At 43.1% G+C, this 14,020-nt stretch overlaps 1 protein-coding gene across 9 annotated transcripts in view; it reads right to left on the reverse strand.

The window, feature by feature from the left end:
• The window catches only part of Stard13 (StAR-related lipid transfer (START) domain containing 13), a 390,686-nt gene that overhangs the window by 79,911 nt on the left and 296,755 nt on the right, over window positions 1-14,020 (reverse strand). The window contains exon 1 of one of the 9 annotated variants that reach the window (XM_006504921.2): window positions 9,931-10,183. The exons of the other annotated variants lie outside the window; for them this stretch is intronic. The gene's annotated coding sequence lies outside the window, so the exon portion shown is untranslated. Of the gene's footprint in view, window positions 1-9,930; window positions 10,184-14,020 lie in introns of those variants that run through there. 9 annotated transcript variants of the gene reach the window in all.

A 14,020-nucleotide genomic window follows, 5' to 3' on the forward strand; every position in this document is an offset into this window, starting at 1 on the left:
GAGCAGCAGTCTCCCATGTGTCCTTGCTTTCAAGAAGGCTACTCATCATGACTTAGGAAAATCTACATGGACCCAGCTAAGAGCACTGTGTGGGCTCTATGTCTCGAGCTATTAGTGATGGTAAACATGAATATATACCGACGTGTAAAGATCGATATGTTAGAAATGCTGCTTACAATCTCGTGCTGTCAGGAGGGCTTAGAAGTCTCCAACCTATCATCATGGGATACATTCTAAGGATGTTTACTCACAAGCACTGTGATGTAATAACTGAGATGACTACTCGGAGGTAGGTAGCAAATACAAGGTAGATGCCATAGACAGTGGGGCGGTTTGAGTACCAACAGGGATGGAGCGCAGTGGTGTGAGATTCCATTATACTACCTTGCTTGACGACAACTTAAGACTTACAAACTGTTTATTTCTAGAATTTTCCGTTTCATATTTCCTGGCTGTGATTAACAAGAGGTAATAGAAGCCATGGGAAACAACATGTTGGATAAGGGAAACTACTGTCTACTTACAGCAGTGAGGTTTCCCCCCCCCCCCCCAACTAAGAACCATGTGTATACAGGAATGCATATTGTGAGCTCATCTCCCGTGGCACTCTTCCAACCCTTTACACAATATGATGCATTTTCCATTTGTACTGTGAGGTCACCATATAAAAATGTTGGTTACCCAGGCCCTGCTACACCTGCCTAGGGCTGAGAGGTTAATGTCATTAGAACCCCCAGAATCTATTCACAGCATACATCCTCCATATGAGGTACCCTCACAGCTCAGTACTACAGATAGAATTAGATAGTGTCTGTCATTGAAGAATACAGCTATTTGCTGAGTCTGCTGTTGAGGAAGGATTATGAAGAGAGAGGAGAGAGAGAGAGAGAGAGAGAGAGAGAGAGAGGAGTCCAGTAAAGCTTGCCTTAAGTGAGTGTGCTGTCAGAGTTAAATATGCTCCCTCATTTTCTCCAATCTAAGAAGCAAGCTTTACACATTTGCAAACATTCCGGCCTCTCCCATCGGTGAGCACATTATGTCTCTGCAAGTGCAGCGTACACTTGATGGTGCCACATGCAGTGTTAATGTGCGCTTGTTGAGTGGGTAAAAAGCCACCCTTAAGCCAAGATTCACTCTCCATCAAGTCTCACATCACAACACTGAAATCAGCATCCTCTACTTGATCCTGACGTTGTCCTCTCCACTAGACTGTAAGCTCTGTGAGGGAAGGGAGCTTCATGTGACCAGATAAATTATTTCTTGTGTTACAATGGCCTAAAATTGGCCTTGGCACATTGATTAACAATTGTTAATGGGTTGAGGTATGGGCCTAATCACAGTATCATTGTTTCTTCTCTGATCCACTCTTCTTCAGAATCCATATCCTGAACTAAAAAGTGGTAATTGCTAGCCTCCCCAAACATGTAGCTACACACGATTTGTAAAACAATGTCAAGATTTACAACAATTGAGCCTGTCTCTTCTTCAAGTCCCAGCTCTTATGTCCACAAATATCCAGCAATATCCAACAGTTATATTTTGTAGTAGCATACTGGGGTCCACTCATTTATTTCTCTAAAGGATGATTTATTTTTATTTTATGTGTACAAATGTCTTTGCTTCCACATATGTGTGCCATGTGTGCGCACTACCCAAGGAGGTCAGAAGAAGGCATCAGATCCCCTGGCATTACAGATAATATGGAGCCATGTGAGTGCTGGCAGCTGAACCCCGGTCTTCTGGAAGAGCAGCCTGTGCTCATAACTCTTGGATCATCTCATCAGCCCAGTTGTTCTCAACCCGTAGGTCATAACCCCCTGAGGGTCACACAACCCTTTTACAGGGGTCACATATCTGATTTCCTGCATATGAGATATTTACACTACTATTCATAATAGTAGCAACATTGCAGTTATGATGTAGCAATGTAATAGTTTTCTGGTTGCAGGGTCACCACAACATGAGGAACTGTATTAAAGGGTTGCAGCATTAGGAAAGGTGAGAACCACCACTCTAGCCCAGTCTCACTCCATTATTTATTTTTTAAATACATCAAATCTTTAAAGTCTTTGTGTTTTTGTTTGGTAGCATCTGTACTAAGATAGAGTCACACTTCTGGGCCAACAGCCATGCCATCTATCAGTCTTTCCAGTTCTTCTGATTAGATTTGAATTTGTACATTCCCTTAAGCCTTAGAAGCAAGCAGAAATCACTCTTTCTTGAGTCATGACCATTTCTCTGACCTCAGGATGGGACTGGATGCTATAGGTTTATTTTCCTCTCCACAGTTCCTTGCACACAGTAGGTGCTCAAAATATAAGTGTTGAAATGAGGTACACGATACGATGCTATATATGTTACTACGTATACTCTGCAACAAGAGAGAGGACTTGGTGTAAGAGTAACATTCAGACCAAATAGGCAAATGTGGAGGGAACTGGAAGAAAAACACCCTCTTGCTTACACAAACCTATGAGGCAGGGCAGGGCAACAGTCAACCCCAAAGACACAGTTATCTTTTGTTTCTTTGCTCTAAAACCTAGCATAGAAGTGTCACCTAATTTGGAGATTCATCCTCAGCAAACAAACAAACAAACAAAAACCAACTCTTTTCATTTAAATTGAGCTCTGACTATTGCATTACTGCTTAACTCTTTTTGTGGTTTTATTCAAGTACTTGCAAAGCCTGAAGAATGCCCGTGAGGGAGCCTCTAGAAAGAGCACAGGGTTTTTTTCATGGAGTCATTTATGATTTCAGAAATTTGCCTTTCAGTTGCTTGCTGGGGTTCTGTAGGTGTATCCTGTACGGTGCAGTCAGGGCTGGGGCCAGCACAGGCTGTGCAGACAGTCTGTGATTCAGGATAATAAGCATGTGTAGACGAACAATGGTCTTCAAGAGATTGCTCTAAGCCACTGTTTTCTGGTAGAGAGAGTCATTAGGCCCCAAGAAGCTTACAAGCACAGTGTTTGCAGAGGTCACCGAGGGACTTCGAGTTCCAGACTCTCAAGGAGGAAATTCTGATGGGGCTCCTTGCCCTTTGCTGATGGGTGCAAGAAGAACAGGAGTCCTGGGAGGGCAACTGCACACCCCAGCCTGCATGCCCTTCCTCCTCTGGTTTAGCATCACCGTTCTTAGCCTCCTAAAGGCTTCCTTGGTTGAGGGATACTGAGTTCATCAACTCACATCTATCTTCGAGTACTCCAAGAAGGCTCAAATCATTGGCCAACTTCTGCCCTATGCCTGCTTTGTGTGTGTGTGTGTGTGTGTGTGTGTGTGTGTGTGTGTGTGTGTGTGGTGTGTGTGTGTGGTGTGTGTGTGTGTGTGTGTGTGTGTGTGTGTGTGTGTGTGAGTGTGTGTGTGTGTGTGTGTGTGAGTGTGTGTGTGTGTGTGTGTGTGTGTGTGTGTGAGAGAGAGAGAGAGAGAGAGAGAGAGAGAGAGAGAGAGAGAGAGAGAGAGAGATTGATTCCTGGAATGAGTGAGCTCAAACATGTCACTGAAGGCATCTCTTCAAACTTCTGAAGCCTTGTCAGGACAAACAAGGTTTCCTTATGAAAATTATTTTCCTGATTGTTAAAACTTAGGTTTCCAATAGGGTTAACCTCTCAGAATTCCATTCTGCCCTGCCCCTGAACCCATCAAACTGACCACACCAACACTGCATTTCTGTCTACTTCTCCATTTGGGAATTTATTTTTGAATTTATTACTGTGCTTATATTTGTTAAGCGGACATTCTCTTACCATTTAAAGAGAAAATGGAGGAATTACATCACTTACTCTGCAGTGTATAGAATGTATATCCAATCAGAAGTATCTAGAGTTATGTTTAAAGGTGGTCCATAATTTTCAGAACCTTTAGGGCTAGAGAGATGCACAAGGAGGCAAAGCTCTACCAATTGTCAGCCCTTCTCTCTGGCATCATTGCTGAGAACACAATGGGTGGAGGCACAGAGAGTGGGATGCAGTCGAAGTATCACCTGAGAATGGACAGCTGACCCCTTCTTGTTAAATGCAGACCAAGATGATGGGCCATGTACACTTAGTGTTCCACAACAGCACAGCCCTGATTTGGTGCAAAGTTGTTTTCAGTACCCCTGTGGTTCATCCTGATTCAACATGCAGAGACATTATGACAAAATGGCTTTACCTCTGCCAGCTATTCTGTGTAAAAAGAGATTAAGCGCAAGATTATAGAAAGCTTCCATAATTTACATAGTTTCTCCATTGTCATTTAGCAAGTACATTCAAGTTTTCCTGTTTTAACCTCATTTGAGAGAGACCTTGGAGTAGTTAGACTTCCCATCTTTTGGCTGGAGAGATGGCTCAGTAGTTAAGTGCACATGCAATGCATGCAGAGAGCCAGAGTTCACTTCCCAGCACTTTCTACAACCACGTGTAAGTCGAACTCCAGGGTATCCTACACCCTCTCCTGGTTTCCTCAGGCACTTCACTCATGTGACATACAGATACATGCGCACAAGTATGCACACACAAAAATAAGTACAAAAAGTAAAGTAAGTGTGATAGGTAGGACTGAGGTGGGGTCAGATCAGTAGGTTAACAATTTATCTAGATCTTTCGGTTGGAATATCAGATTTTCAGTCTTAAAGGGTCTATATGTTATTGCAATGGTCAAATAGTTCCAGACTCATGGATACCTGGATTGCCCCAAAATGTGTGCAATGGCAAAGTACCACAAGGAACTGGTAGGGAACACCTGCTTTTTATTTATCCAGCAAACGTAACTTGATCATCAACATTGTTGTTAGGAGAAACTACAGTGAGTCCCAGATAATCAAGGAACAGATGGTATGTCAAGAAAGAACTCAAGGTAGCAGATACTCTATCAATAAAGAAAGTATAAGATAAAGACTTGATTCAAGCATACTAAGGGAATCAGGAACAAAGAAGTTCTATGGAGGAACTGTGTGGGGAGAAGTCTTCAAAGACTAGTGATATTTAAAGTAGCTTTGGAATCTGAGGACAGCATTAAAACACAGTTCTCTACTGTTGGTTACCCCGGAAGTATAAGTACCACTATTACCACGCCAGTATAATCTCTAATTGTATTCTTTCTCCTTAAATTCACAGACAGGTGTAGCTCCTACCCTTCTTTTTGCAGCAGATGGAAACCATCACAGAAATTCATAACTGGTAAAATATACAAAGAACAAATGACCCCGGAGATGCCTGGCCACAGTGGATGCATTGACAATACAATGGGGCACCATTGTAGGGACCAATGAAGAGACACCTAAGGCTCAGGGAATATCTCAGAAGAGTGAGCAGAGATGCTAAGAGCCAGAGGATGAGGATGTCTGCTTACCTGTAAAATCTCAAAAATATAGTCACTCAAACAAGATGTGAATGGTGACAACCCCAGGGGATGTGCCAACATGGATGGAGATGTCCTACACCTAAATGAAGAGCTACAGACAACTGATGGGTCCTGAGAGGGGAGGACCAGTCTTCTCCAGGGATACACCCCCTGATGGGTCATCCAATTTTAAGCTGTCAGCCTCAAACACATATAAATATGAGCAACACTAAATGGACTCATCAGGCTGTGTGTGTGTGTGTGTGTGTGTGTGTGTGTGTGTGTGTGTGTGTGTGTTTGCATGCACACCAGCGAGTAACCATAATTAAAGACCAGGTTGTGAGTTTGAAAGGGAGTGAGGAAGATATGGGAGGAGCTGGAGAGGGAGTGGTGGAGATGATATAAATATAGTAGTCATGTATGAATCTCTCTCTCTCTCTCTCTCTCTCTCTCTTTCTCTCTCTCACACACACACAAAACCTCACAGCAAAAAAGCACAATAATGCAAAAATACTGTTGTTCAGAACCTGAAAGAACAGTCATAAAAGACTATTAGTATAAGACAAATGCTGTAAAATTAAAAGTGTGAAAAAAAGAAGTATAGAAATAGTTTTTAAAAATCATGGTAGAGAAGGGGCTGGAGAGATTGCTCAGCAGTTAAGAGCACTGGCTGCTCCTCCAGAGGAACAGGGTTTGGTTTCCAGCAACCACATTGTAGTTCTGTAACTCCAGTTCCAGGGGACCTAATGCCCTCTTCTGGACTCCACAGGCTTCTACATGCATGTGACACACATAAACTCACCCAAGTACACACATATACACATGAAAATAAAACAAAAATAGAATTCTCCAAAACATCAGAGAGAAAATATTTTGTGGAACCCAGAACTGGAGGCCTGTGATGGGGTTGATCGCTGAATGGGAGGGACATGGTAGTCCAAGCTGGATAGTTCTGGGAGAGCCAGAGCACTGAAAGAGGCATAGATATCTTTGAGGAGATTGGAAGGTAAAGAGAAGCCTTTGTGCAATGGTCAGGATCTATTAAAACAGGGTGAGGGGCAGGGGCAGAAGGAATATTCTAGAAAGAGGTTTAACACTTCTGTGTATATGGTGTCGTTTGTTCTCCAAGACCATCTTATAGGGTAAGACAGTTTTTTACCCACAGTGCAAAAGCTGAGCTGTGGACCCATAGGATCCACTGATGGCCTAAGGTCATGCTGTCAAGTGGGTGGCTCACAGGGCCATCAGAATTCCTGAATCCAGGGCTGCTGTGTGCCCTGTGTTAGCTGAAGAATGCCCATGTTCTATGGACAGCTAAGCGGTGTAGGCAGTGGGCACAGGGAAGTCTCATGCTTGACTTCTTTAGCACCAGTGAGCTACTTATCACTTCAAAGAAAAATGCTTTAAAACAGAGCACACTGACGCCTGATATATCCAATGCTTCATCTTTTATATGCAGCCACTTTTAATGAAACATTTAAAAAAAGAGAATGCATACATTTACCTGAAGATAAACATATATATTTATACATTCTGCATAGTATATACGTGGGTCTGTAAAATGGACAAACACATTAGGCATCTTAATCGGCACTGACACCAAGATTCTTTGTATTAGGAGGCTTATCGTGCCAATATTAACCCGATTTCTAAAACTTCAGTGCTAATTAAGAAAGTGACGAGTTTTTCACAATGCTGGAAATCTTGACAAGGAAATGAAAGAAGATGTTCACATGGGGGAAAAGATGAGGTGCTCCCTCCCAAAGGAGCAGGAGGTGCTCCCCCTCCATCCCCGGAGGAGCAGGCAATGAAAAACAAAGGTGATACCATATATGATCATTGAATTTTGTTTTTCATGATTCAGTTTTTCAGGATTGTAAGAAGTTCAGTCTACAGAAATGAAGGCAATTTCACAAATATATATTGAAAACTAACGGTCTGTTGACATTTCATGTTTCTCCGGGAGAGATAGCTAGAATCACTCATTCTGCTTACAAGCAATGAAATTTATTTATAACTGTCCTTTCTGCAACGTGACAATTGTGACTAAAACCTATAGTGCCTGAATGCTCTTGACCTTGACAACGAAATTTAAACATCCCTATGAGATATGACATGGGGGTGAAAATCAGCCTGGCGTTCCTCCATGTGACATGCATGTTAGCACATGGGGACTCAGCTCAGGCAAGACATACTGGCTGGCTAGATCAGAAAGGGCCCAGGGACCCCTCCCCTATTGGAGGAACTGCAGGTAATTGAAGGCTGCTGGGTGAAGGGGGCCCACTTCCCTTTGGGGATATGGCCCCTGGAAGGTTGCCTCTGCCCCTGTGGATGTTCGCAGACCCATGTGCACATGGGAAGGACTAATTGAACTTGGGTTACTAATAACCAAAACAAAAACTTATCAGAGAACATAAAGCTGGGTGGGAGGTGGGGGCACAGGGGAGCCTGGATCAACACACATTCAAAGAATAAGAAAAATATCAAAAAACACCCATAGAAGGAGTTACAGAGACAAAATCTGGAGCTGTGACGAAAGGATGGACCATCTAGTGACTGCCATATGCAGGGATCCACCCCATAATCAGCTTCCAAATGCTGACACCATTGCATACACTAGCAAGATTTCGCTGAAAGGACCCAGATATAGCTCTCTCTTGTGAGACTATGTCGGGGCCTAGCAAACACAGAAGTGGATGATCACAGTCAGCTATTGGATGGGTCACACAGCCCCTAATGGAGGAGCTAGAGAAATTACCCAAGGAGCTATAGGGAACTGCAACCCTATAGGTGGAACAACAATATGAACTAACCAGTACCCGGGAGCTCTTGTCTTTAGCTGCATATGTATCAAAAGATGGCCTAGTCGGCCATCACTGCAAAGAGAGGCCCATTGGACTTGCAAACTTTATATGCCCCAGTACAGGGGAACGCCAGGGCCAAAAAGGGGGAGTGGGTGGGTAGGGGATTGAGGGGGTGGGTATGGGGGACCTTTGGGATAGCATTGAAAATGTAAATGAGGAAAATACCTAATTAAAAAAAAAAAAGAAAAAAAAAGAAAAATATCAAAACAGAACAAAACACCCTGGCTGGCATGAATCCTGCCCTCATACAGACACAGATATAGAGATCAACAACAGAATGGCCCAGTATTTCCCAAAGAGCATCATATATCCGTCTTTAACCCCATTTTATGTCCAGCTTCCACGGAGCCCCGCCTACTGATATTTTCTTCCTTTGATTTTTATTTATTTTTTGGATCTGCACTGCAGGACACAGACCCTAGAGAGGAGATAGTGAGGACAAACCTTTAGTTGCTGGTTTCCCCAAAAGATCAGACATTAATGTGGCATTTATTACTAAGTGTGTGGGAAGGGTCCTGTTGAAAGCCTGTGACTTCAGCACTGTATATCACATCACTGAAAGTGCTCAGAACCCAAAGGAGAGCATGGTGTTGGGGGATCGGAAAGAGCTCAGCACCCCTCCCCACCATAGCTGTCCTTACATCCATCCGTGCGCCCCCTCCGTATAAATGAAATCAGTCAGTGAGGGTGTTTGTAAAATGCATGAAACAGTTGTCTCCTAGGTGCTGGTGGAAGATAAATGGTTCCAGACATTGGACTGTGGCCATTTTCCCACACATGCTACGGAGCTCTGACATCCATATTGGGCCATAACCCTGAGTGTGTCTGCCTCTGCCAGTTTGCAGCTGGTGTCTCTACTCCTGGTTTACACTAGAGAGCCAGCTTACAAAGGCACACAAGTCCTCCCCCAAGCCCCCTATGTAGGTTAAAAAGGAGTTGCCTTCCTTCCTCGGTACTTTTTTTTTTTTTTTTTTTTTTTTTTTTTTTTTTGCTACAGTCACTATTTTGATCTCCCACTGGAATTAGACAAATCCATGCCTAATAAAACACACAGCATCTGACAACGACTATGAACCATTTGGAGGTAACAAACAGTCTCCCAGAAACATACGATCCAGCTTTGCTTGAAAATGAATACTCTGAAAATGTACCACACATAAACAGCAGGATTATTTCCCGAGTCGGTCTGTGTTCTGCAAAAAAGACCCAGAAACAGCTGCCTTCACAAGCCGTTGCCACACCAACTGCGTGATTCGGAAGGTCCGTCGGAAGTTTAAATATCTACCCATATGCTGAGCAAACCAACAGGATTTTCTGTCAGTCCCATTAATCTGAAAGGTGAGCCATTGCCACGCCAAATTATTTGAGAAAAGATATAAACACTCTTTTCACAGCTCCAGAAGGTTAAAAAAAAAAAAATAAACCAGGAAAAAAGAGGAAGAAAGAAGAAAAAAAAAAGAGATGGGAAGGAGGGACAGAAGGAAAGACAAAAGTCTCTGTCAGTAACCTGAGATCTGAAAAGTAAAATAGATCATTCTGTAGCCTTCAGATGTCTTTAAAATGAGTTATGGGACCACAGGTGCTGCTGTGAGTGTCAAATCAAGTTCTTGTCAAAAGAACGTTCTCCTCAGGGTCAGATCTACCGGAGAAGCAAACTTCGTATACACGTAACAAATCCCGCAGCCCAGATAGGGAGCCACACTCTCTTCCCTCCACCACAGCCTCTTCTTCTAAGGAATGCAAACTTACTTTGTCTGAAAATGTCCTTAGGCTGCGCTGTTCCCTTGGACCAGGACCAGTCTCTTCTTCATCTCCTTCTCTGCTGCCTTGAGAACTGCTGCTCAGAAACGGACAGATGGTGCCCCTGCCTCTCACTGTTTCCTCTTCGTTATCTCTGCCAGCTAATATTTCCTCTGTGCTTAGCTGTTGTCTGTGAGACGGGCCCACATCACTCTAGCCTGATCAATGGAGTGCCTAGTTTGAGGTTGGCTTTGGCCCCGCCTTCTAGCTCTAAGAGGGAGAAAAAAAAATGAAAACTCACAGCTGGATTTTTTTTTTTTTTAATAAATCTGCTCTTTCAAAACTGGCTCGGCAGCCCTGCACATACCAATGGGTAATGCTGCCAGTCTGTCATCAGCCAGGAGTGTGTTCCTTATTGGGGTCCCCTGCCATCGGGTCCAGCAGGCACCTCACCTGACCAATAGCATGCGAGTTAGCCTGAAACTTCACAGGAATGAGGGGAAGCATTTCAAACTGGGCTTAACCTTTTTCCAAGTATTGTGAGCCTCAAAAGATGTGAACACACATATATACACAAACATACACGGGGGGGGGGGGGAGTAGAATAACCTGTGACATGTTCATATTGTGAAAAAAATATAATTCCAAAGATAAAATGGGAAAGGGGGAATAGACTAAAATCGGACATTGCAACATGGACGCACACATAATTTTCTATCCCAAATCCAAGTCATCGCTCACACCCAGTGATCTTATGTCTCTGAGCAGAGTGTTTGCTGCTGGTATTTACATTGAAGTTGTCAGGTCAAGAGAACACACGGCCAGATGAATTGCTGGCAGGTACAGTTAGCAGGGGTGGTCACACAGACAACCCGTGTAAGTGCTATGAAATTGAGATGAAACATTTAAATTCTGTAGGAGTCCCCAGTCAGAAGATCTGAGTTTGAGTTAGTATTTTTTTTCCAAAAAAAAAAAAAATCATTTATGTTTTCAGATTATAATCTAATTAAATCATTTCCTCTTTCCTCCCTCCTGAACCTCCATGGTCTCCTTCAAATTTATGGCCTTTTAAAAAATTGTTGTTACATTTGTGTGTGTGTTCTGAAATACATTAATGCACTTACTCCATTGGTATAATGTCATGTGTATATCTATGCTCTTACGGCTGACCATTTGGTATGGGATAAGTACAAACCAATACATCTACAATACAACTTCCGCAGCTCAGGCTGAGAAATCATTTTAGAGGGGGCAGAAAGACCAAAAGAGCCAGGGAACAGTGAGTCTGCTATGAGATTTGTCTCCTAGTCATGTCAGAGGCTACACCTATAAAGTTGCATCAACGAGGCTGCCTTAAACGTGAGCCAAACAAGCAAATAGCATAGACACACAAATGTGGAAGGGAGGCCTCAACCTAGACAAGGAACTATAGGTGACTATAGGATGCCAAGGGCCAGATGAACAGTCTTCCCCAAGACGAACACACCAATTTGTTATCGAGTCTCAGCTTTATTTTTCGTATCTGCAAACATGAAAGGCTTGAAGTAATTGCCAGTAATCACACAGGCAGCTGTAAGGTTAGATGACGAGAGAACACTTTGTTATTACAGCCTAACTTTCATATTGTCTTCTTTCAATAAGGGATTTTTAAATCAATGCAAATATTTCGTCTGGCAAAGGATGGTAGCAAATTAACTGTCACAGGAGGTGATAGAGAGAGGGGAAGATTAAAGGGTTGTGGGGATAATGTTCAGGTTTCAACATGTGACTTCTACATGAAGAAAATACACAGCAAACTCTGGGTATGAACAGTGAACTTGGATATGCATGTGTATGCCCCAGGACAACATTTCTTAGGCACTATCCATATACATAGGTAAATGCCCCTAAATGGAGTTATACACATATAATATTTATATAATATATTTTTATTTTTAAATTTTTATTTATTTTTTAATTTTTACTTTTTGGAGAAAACATCTCTCATTGACCTGGAATCTCCCAAGTAGACTAGGCTACCTGGCCAATAGGTCCCAGAGATCTATATATCTCTGCTTCCCCCATGCTGGGATTAAAAATGGATACCATGCCCAGATTTTTTAACGTGGGTTCTGGGACTTGAAGTTAGGTCCTTGTGATTGCAAGTCCAATACTTTTATCAACTGAGCCATCTTCCTGGCCCTGGGTAATACACTTTTGGTACCTCGGTTTCCCTTCAATTCTCCTCAGTGGAATCCTGGAGCCATTGTGTCTAGGAAGCCCAGTATAGGCAGAGATACACATCTGGTCCTGAGTGGACTCAACATCAGGTTAGATAGGGACCTCTGACTCTAAGCGTTGGAGTGTGGGCTACTGTGAAGACGTTGGCTTGAAGCTAGAATACCAGCTACGTCAAGTAGGCTGAGTAGCTTCTTCACTGGAAAGGAAGAAGACAAGATTTGTCCCTAGATCCCTGATCTGATCCACTCTCTCCTCACCCCAGTCCCTCCCTTTCCCACTTCCTCTTGGAGAAAGTCATCCAGCTGACTGGGACTGAGTCAAGAACCAGGGTGTTTGTAAACATCCCTTGAATGGAAACACATGTGCCTTTTGGGTAAATGCCCCTAAATGGAGTTGCAAGCCCTTGCTTGTTGTGGCTAGCAAGAAGCAAGTTTCTGAGTCAAGGGGTCCCTCCTACACCAGGGCCGTGTGCTGGAAATCTGGCTGCACAGCTGTGTATTCCAGGCTAAGAGGAAGCAGAGGAAATAGGGGGGTTCCTGCTGCCTACCCTGTATGGCACCTCACTCCAACGCTGTCTATGTTCTTGTCAAAAGACCTTGGGAGGGCTGGAGAGATGGCTCAGCCCTTAAGAACACTAGCTAGTTGCTCTTCCAGAGGTCCTGAGTTCAATTCCCAGGAACCACATGTTGGGTCACAACCATCTGTAATGGGATCTGATGATCTCTTCTGGTGTTTCTGAAGACAACGACAACATACTCACATATAATATAAAATAAATAAATAAATCTTAAAAAAAAAAAAAGATGTTGGGAAGCTCCACATCTACTTTTATCAGAACTCAAAATGTGTCTGTCTTGCTCCTCATCTGAAGGGCTACTCTCATCTAGAATAAGAGAATTTTCTGACCGATACCTCTCTACTGTTACAACGTACAAAGCACATATACTACTCACCACTGAGGATGGGTGCCTCCAGCTCTCGACAACAGCCAGTTCACAAGGACATATGCTGCTACCCAGTATCTTTGCACAGTGCTGTTTCAGATTTTAAAGTACTTGTATATGTTTTTCATGAGATATCCTGTGTATGGGACCCAAGTCTAAATACAAATTTCATTTATGTCTCATATACTCATCATACCCGTGGCCTCTATTTTTTATGTAATCCTTCTGATAGTTTTGTGCTGGAGACAAAGTTTCACGGTGTGGAACTTTCTATCAGTGGCACTGAAGAGCGTTTAGATTTTGGATGTCTGAATTACAGATGTTAAACTGCTGCTATCTAAAAGCAAGATATGGGAACATTGAGGGATAGAAAGAGAGCAGAGAGGGCTGAAGAGAGACAGCGACTCTGGTGGGGAACAGGAGAACCCAGAAGTCATTTATGCTTGATGGAGAAGGATGGACCAGAAGGAGGGGCTGGGGCGAAGTCACAGGAAGCAAGGCAAGTCCTGTGACTCTGGACAAGTGACTTGTGATCTCTGTGAGTGGGATAACAACAGTGGCCCTGGAAGGGCTGTCGCACATGATAAGTAGGCTATTATACAGAAAGTGCTCACAACAGAGCTTGGCTAACACTTCCAATACCTGCTGTTTGTCACACCACTAGCAGCATCTTGAAAACATTACTTAGGACCAAAAAGACTGAATTGGATTCAAGCTATATTTTTTTTTTTTACAAACCTAAGAATTTTCTATAGGAACAGCTGATTGCAGTGCTTGCCGGTAACTATCTTTAAATGTCTGAACACCTGCAATCTCAAGTTACGTTAGTCTCACTTAGGATACAGGGCACATCTAACCAAGGGTTCCAAGTTGGCAACTCATTCTATAGTTGGAAATCTGTACTCGATAGGAGGGTGTTGCCAGTATTGCTGTTA

This window comes from Mus musculus, chromosome 5 (assembly GCF_000001635.26).
Source record: "Mus musculus strain C57BL/6J chromosome 5, GRCm38.p6 C57BL/6J".
Taxonomy (NCBI): domain Eukaryota; kingdom Metazoa; phylum Chordata; class Mammalia; order Rodentia; family Muridae; genus Mus; species Mus musculus.